Source organism: Petaurus breviceps, unplaced genomic scaffold, assembly GCF_028583685.1.
Source record: "Petaurus breviceps papuanus isolate PSGF00001 unplaced genomic scaffold, PetGlider_PUasm1.0 186, whole genome shotgun sequence".
Taxonomy (NCBI): domain Eukaryota; kingdom Metazoa; phylum Chordata; class Mammalia; order Diprotodontia; family Petauridae; genus Petaurus; species Petaurus breviceps.
The window spans coordinates 18,222,153-18,228,705 of record NW_027185798.1 but is presented as its reverse complement, the minus strand read 5'-3'; the positions used below and the strand labels follow the sequence as shown (position 1 = coordinate 18,228,705).

Here is a 6,553-nt window from a genome sequence, read left to right as displayed (position 1 = left end):
AGAGAGAGGGAGAGACAGAGAGAGAGAGCGCGAGAGTTTGGGGGGCCTTCCCAGCCCTCTGTCTGCTGGACAGGTCGCCCTGGCCAGCAGGCAGCAGCACCAGAGTCCTGTGTGAGCAGCCTGTGAACAAGGGCAGGGCTGTGCCCGCTGCTGCCCAGGCTGGTCCTCGTTCTAGTCCTTGGTTCTCCTTCATCTTGTACTGTTCTCTGCACATGGTCTATGTGTAACTGTTGTCTACCCATAATCAATCAAGAAGTGTCAATTAGGCACCTACTCTGTGCTATGCCCCGGGGCCACAAAGGCAGAAATGACATTGCTCCTGCCCTCGTGGAGCTTACATTCTATCAGGGCACACACATAAATGAAATCAATACAGAGTAAATAAAGAATAACTTGGTGGAGGGAAATCGAGAAAAGAGGATGAGACTGAGAGCTTGATCTTTGAAGGATGCTGGTAATTCTAAGAGGGGAGATAAAGAAGGAGAGCATTCCTGGCATGAGGCCCAGCCTGTGCAAAGGCCTGGCGATGGGAGATGGGACAAGAAGGCCAGTCTGATTGGACCACAGGGAGTAATGTGTATTCACTTTACAAAGGTTCCAGGAGCCAGCTTACGACAGGCCTTAAGTGCCAAGCAGGGGAGGCTGGAACATCTTGGAGGCTGGGGCCTGTGCTCCATCCTCCTCTTGAGCCTCTGAGTATCCATAGTGATGGGCACAGGGGGCACCAACAAGTGACTGATTGATTGACCTTTTGGACCAGTTCGTCATTAACTCTGAGTCTAAGATTCTAAATAAACCCAATTGTCTGCATTTAGCTAACTCACTCTCAGCAGTTGCTCTCCCAAGCTCCCTCCATCATCCTTGTATCTCTGGCGGCTTCTATTACCTCTAGGATCCCATCCAAACTCCTGTGTTTGGCATGCAAAGCCCTTGGCAACCTGGATCCAAGGCACCTTTGCAGACTTACTATACACTATTTCCCTTTCTCTAGGCTTTGGTCCAGTCAAACTGTCCTTCTCTTTTTCCTTGAACACAACATTCCATTTCCCATCTCTGCACCTTTGCCCAGGCAGTCCCCCATGCCTAGAATGCCCTTCCTCCTCCCTCTGCCTCAGAATCCCCAGCTTCCTTGGGAGCTCTGCTCTGGCACCACCTCCCTTATCCCCCACCTCTGCCCCAGCTATATTTCTATTTCTTTTACAGGTATTTATAGCTGTGTTTTCCCCATAGAATGTAAAGTACTTTCCATTTTGTCTCTATCTCCCCAGCACTTAGCATAGGGCCTGGTATACAGCTGCTAATTCATGGATGCTGGTTGATTGATTCCTTACGCTCCTACCCACAATCAATCAACAAGCACTGATTAAACACCTTCTTTGTGCTATGCACAAAATATGACTACAAAGACAGAGATGGATGGCATTGCCCCTGCCCTCATGGAGCTTACAACTCCAGGGGAGATGCTGGGAGAGAACCTAGAGACTCCCATTTTACAGATGAGGAAACTGAGGCCGGTCAGGAGAAGTAACTTGCCAACAGTCCAAGTCCTCTGGCTGAAAATCCAAGTGTTGGACTTGGGGTTGCTGCTTTTTTTAAGCCCCCTGCACTGTTTCCTCACAATTTATCCACTCCAAAGTAGAAGCCAGATATTCTGTGACTGAGGAGGAAGAGGGAGGCCGAGCCTTTGCCAGAGAGGGTGGGGGAAGGTTCCTGTTGGCAGAAGGCTTCTGCTTCCTCCTCCTCCCCAAGGCCTGTGGATGTGGCTTGGTGGGGTGAGGCAGATCTGCTGAAGGGAGGGGGAAACGCATAAATTAGGGGAGAAGAGGGAAGGAAGGAAATGGGATTTGGCTGTCCTTCCATCGTGTCTGACTCTTTGTGACCCATTTGGGTTTTTCTTGGCAAAAAGACCGAGGCAGTTTTTCATTTCTTTCTCCAGATTATTTTACAGATGAGGAAACTGAGGCAAACAGGGTGAAGGGACTTGTCTAGGGTCACACAGCTCGGAAGTGTTGGAGGCTGGATTTGAACTCAGGAAGATGGGACTTCCTAATGTGAGGCAGGTAGGTGGGGCAGTGAATAGAATGCCAGGGCCCAGACTCATGAAGAGGCCAACAGAACTGAACAAATGGGGCCCAAAAGGGAAGAGAGAAGACTGGTGGGTGGGGAGAGTTATTGGGGAGGGAAGGAAGGTGGAGGAGAAACAGGGAGGGTGGGCAGGAGGGATCAGCATAGAGAAGTGAGAGGGGGGACCCAAGGGGAACAGAGAGAGGGAAAGGAATAAGGGCCAGAGAAATGAAATAAATATGGAGGCACTCCTGACTGTGTGACCTTGGGCAATTCAGTGTTTCCCTGCAACTCTAAGACTGTAAATTACTTTGGGAAATTAAGTTTCATTTATCCCCCCTCCAGATAAACCACCCCCAACATCTGGACACACCAGGACTGTCATATTCTAGTCCTTTCCACCACCACCACTCAAGCTATTCCACTTGGGGGCTTAGCATCTGCCTTTTGGATCTGCCATCATTCCTGCCTGAGCTGCAAGATGCAATCAACTCTGCACCTTGTCAGCCCTCTCTCCACAACACCTCGCTGCCCCTGGATCCCCTCCCTCCCTCCCTCTCCTCCCACATCCTCCACCACTGAAGGAGTCTTCCCATCATTTCCCATCCAGGCTGCTTCACTGGACTTTATTATCTCCGTAAACTCATCATTTTGCAAGATGAAATCAAGTCAGAAACTCTCAGCTCCTCAGATCATCTCCCTCCTCCAGGCTGGAGGACTTCATCACACTCCTACTCTGGGCAACCTTCCTCTTCCTCCCTCTTCACCTTATTTTTGGGTGTTCTCTTCCCTGGCTAGATCGTGAGCTCTCCAAAGGCAGGGACTGTTTCATGCCTTAGTGCTTAGCACAGCCCCTGGTACACTGTAGGCATCTAATAAATGTTCATGGACGCTGACTCTGCCTAGAGAAGTAGTGAGCTCCCTATCACTGTAAGTCTCTAAATACAGACTGGATGACCACTTGTCAGGTGTCTTGACATTTCTTGGGGTCTGAGCTGCTCAGGCTGGCCCCTGATGTCCCTCCTGACTTCGAAATTCTGTGCATTCTGTGGCTGGCCCTCCCAGTCCCTGTCCTTCCCAAAGGCACCCCCCAGGCTGAGGATCAGTCTAGTTTCCATGGTCACTGCCTTCACTCCTGGCGTCCTCCATGCTAATCTGTCTCAGCTCAGCCCATGCTATGAACACCACTCAGCCCAAGGCCCTGAGAGCAGGCTGCTAACTCAGTCTGGACCCGGTGGATCATAGGTCAATCATCCATCTCTGCCAGAGAAAAATGGAGTTCACTTCTGCCTGTGGTCAAAGGTAAGCGGGGAAGTTTGGCCCTCTGCTCCAACACTTGTTTTACAGGGGTGGAAACTGAGACCCAGAGAAAGGAAGGACTTAGCTAAGGCCTTGTGAGAGTGAGTAGCTGAGCTGGGATTGATTCAAAGCCAGGTTTTAGTCAAACCTATTGATCTTTTCACTGTCCCCCCAAGGGATGTAGATGAATCCATGTGGCCTGTCCCTCCCAGAGCTAAGACAGCTCTGCTTCTGTGTGAGTCAGGAGCGGCCTCTTCATACCAGGAGAACAGCCAATTGCCAGTGGCCCCATGCCTTCTGCCCATCTCCACCTTCCTCTGACTCAGTGGCTGGAACTTTGCTGATCAGTAGCCTATCACCGATACCTCATCCCAGGGCTCTCATGCCTTACTCACTCCCCATGCTACACCAGCAGCATCACTACCACCCACGTACAGGCCATAGTTGGTGCCCCCCCCTGGCTCCATGGCCATCACCACCATGAGCTGCCCTTTGCACAGGCTGGTCCCCATGCCTACAACACATGCCCTTCTCATCTCCACCCTTAGATCCTCCGCTGCCTTCACCCAAGAACTACTTCCTACCAGGGCCCTCTCCAGATGGCCCAAGCCCTGCTTCCCATCCAGAGTAGCCTCCTTGACCCTTTCCGAGATTCAACAGGCACCTACTAAGAGCCAGGCAAAATGAAATAATCCTTGCCTGCCCTCAAGGAGCTTAAATTCACCTGGGTGAGGCTTGGCGGTGCCAAACAGATTCTGGACTGGTGTGTCCAACACTGATCAGACATTACCTAAAGTGAGACCAGGCGAACATAACTTCCTTGAGGACAGAGACCCTTTTTGTTCACTTTATTTTTGTCTCAGCACATGGAAAGCATTTAATAAATGCCCGTCGAACTGAATTCAATCAAGAGACAGGCAGGCCATAGAAGAGATGAATAAATGTACCTCCCTTCTTTGCAGAAGTGGGGGCCTATGGGCGAAGAATGCTGTACATACTGTCAGACTCTGTTGGTGTGTTAGTTGGATTTCTTTCGTTTTTATTCTTTGCTAGAAGCTCATTGGGGAGGGGAGGGAGGAGGGGTGCATTTAGCAATAAAGGTCATATAAAAATAAAAGATACCGATAAAAAAAACTGGAAAAGGACAAAGACAGTCAAGGTAAGGTCAGGGCTGGTGGCTGTGAGGAGGGAGTTTCCACTGTCTGACCCCCTTTCTTTCCTCCCTACCTGCTGGCTTTTATGCCCTGAGGCCTCTGTTACCTCGGCTGCCTAAGCAGCTGCCTTGGTCAACCTTGGGCCCCTCTCAACCCCACCCTCCCCCCTCAGCTGGGATTGGGCTGACCCACTGGGTTAATGAAGGTTTTTTTTCTAAGCCAATCGATGCTAATAGAATAGATCTCAGTGGTGAAATGCTCTCTACTGATCAGATCAGGGCCTGTCCAGCGCTTTCCAGCTAGCCACACAGAATGGCTGGCGCCCTGGCCCCTTGATGCTTCCTACTTCGACACTCTCCAGTGGCAATGGCCCTGACCCCTCTTAGCCTCCCCCCACCCCCCATGAAGCCTCCCTAGAAAAGCTCCAGGTCTCTATCTGCTCTTTTTGGAGCTGACCCAACCTCCAGAGCCTGGGAGAAAAGGCGTGCAGGGGGGCAGGAGAGGAGCATTTTCCAGCTTTGTCCCTTCCATTCTCTGCCCTCTCCCCACCCCCTGCCTCCAAGGGGAGGCCCTGGGAGTCAACATCCTCATTGGGCCCAGTAAGAGGTCAGCCCTGGTGTCACCCAAGGAATCTGCTCCTGTCTGGGCCCCAATGTTATCCTTTGTAAGCTGTGGGTAGGATCAGTCGATTTGTAGATACCTCCCTGCATGGATAATTATGTCTTCCTGTTTTGGACTCAGGAAGACTTTGGTTTGAATCCTGCCTCTGACTTTTATTAGCTGCAAAACTCTATGCAAGTCACCTCTCAGGGCTTCAGTGTTCTCATCTGGTAGCTCCTGCCTCCCAAGATCATTGGGAAGCCCTAGTGAAAGCACTTTGTGAACTTGCAAAGGGCTAACAGAGAAGAGATGAGAAAATGTCAGAGGTGGGGAGCTATGGGTTTGTAATGTGGCATACTGCCTGATGTGGTTGGGTGATGCTTAGTTTTGCTGAACTGAACTGCCTTTTCCTTCTCTATCTTTTATTCCTTTTTATTATTTGTTGTTATCTTTTAGCCAAAACTTTGAGTTTAGCAGGGTAGGGAACTCCCTAATGAGGAAATCCCTCTATCAAGCAAAGGGGAAAGGAATAAGCATTTACTAAGCACCTACTGTTTGTCAGGCACTGTGCTAAGTGCTTTACAAAGACCACTTGAAACTCACAATAACTTTGTTATCCCCTCGAAGTGCTATTATTATTTCCATTTTGAAGTTGAGGAAACCAAGGCTCAGTGACTTGCCCAGGGTCACAAAGCTAGGCTGGATTTGAATTCAGGTCTTCCTGATGGCAGGCCCTGAGCCCTATCCACAGGGCCATCAGCTGTCACTTCAAGTTAGAGCAAGGATTCTTAACCTGGGGCCCATTAACTTTTCGAAACATATTTTCTTAACTGCATTTCAGTACAATTGAGTTCTTTGGTAACCCTATGTATTTTATGTATTTCAGACCATTCTGAGAAGAGGCCACATAGGTATCAGCAGACTACCTCAGGGGTCCATGACATACAAGCAAAGAATAAGAACCCTGGTCTTAGAGTGTTTTCTGGGTCTCTGAGAAGTTAAATGACTTGCCCAAGGTCACACAACCAATGGGTGTCAGTGGCGGGATTTGAACCCAGAACCTGATTCCCAGGCCTTTGCTTCCTTTCTTTTTTCATTCTTTGTTAAGAGAAGACTCACTGGGTAGGGGTGGGGGTGGGGATATATTCAGAAATGAAGGTGATGTCAATAAAAATTAAAAATAAAAGACTGTGATCTAAAAAACCCCACACTTTTAGAGGGCTATAGAAATGTCAGGGATTATTATTGGTCCTTGGCTGTGGGCAGTGGAGGGGCAAGGAGCTCCTAGGCCTCGTACACACCAAATAGATAACAGGAGGAGGTTTTACTGGGATGTCTTGCCAATGGACCCCAAATATTCCTATAATACCATGAAGCTCATTTCAGATCTCAGACTCCCCCGCCCGGGCAGCCCCTTGTGCCTTTCCAGGACCAGT

General features: G+C 49.7%; 1 long non-coding RNA gene across 1 annotated transcript; it reads left to right on the top strand.

The window, feature by feature from the left end:
- Positions 1 to 1,930: 1,930 nt before the first annotated feature.
- LOC138162090 (uncharacterized) lies at positions 1,931 to 6,236 on the top strand. The gene is made up of 3 exons (XR_011168542.1): positions 1,931 to 2,060; positions 2,410 to 3,366; positions 6,004 to 6,236. It is a non-coding gene; the product is annotated as an uncharacterized lncRNA (long non-coding RNA).
- Positions 6,237 to 6,553: the final 317 nt, after the last annotated feature.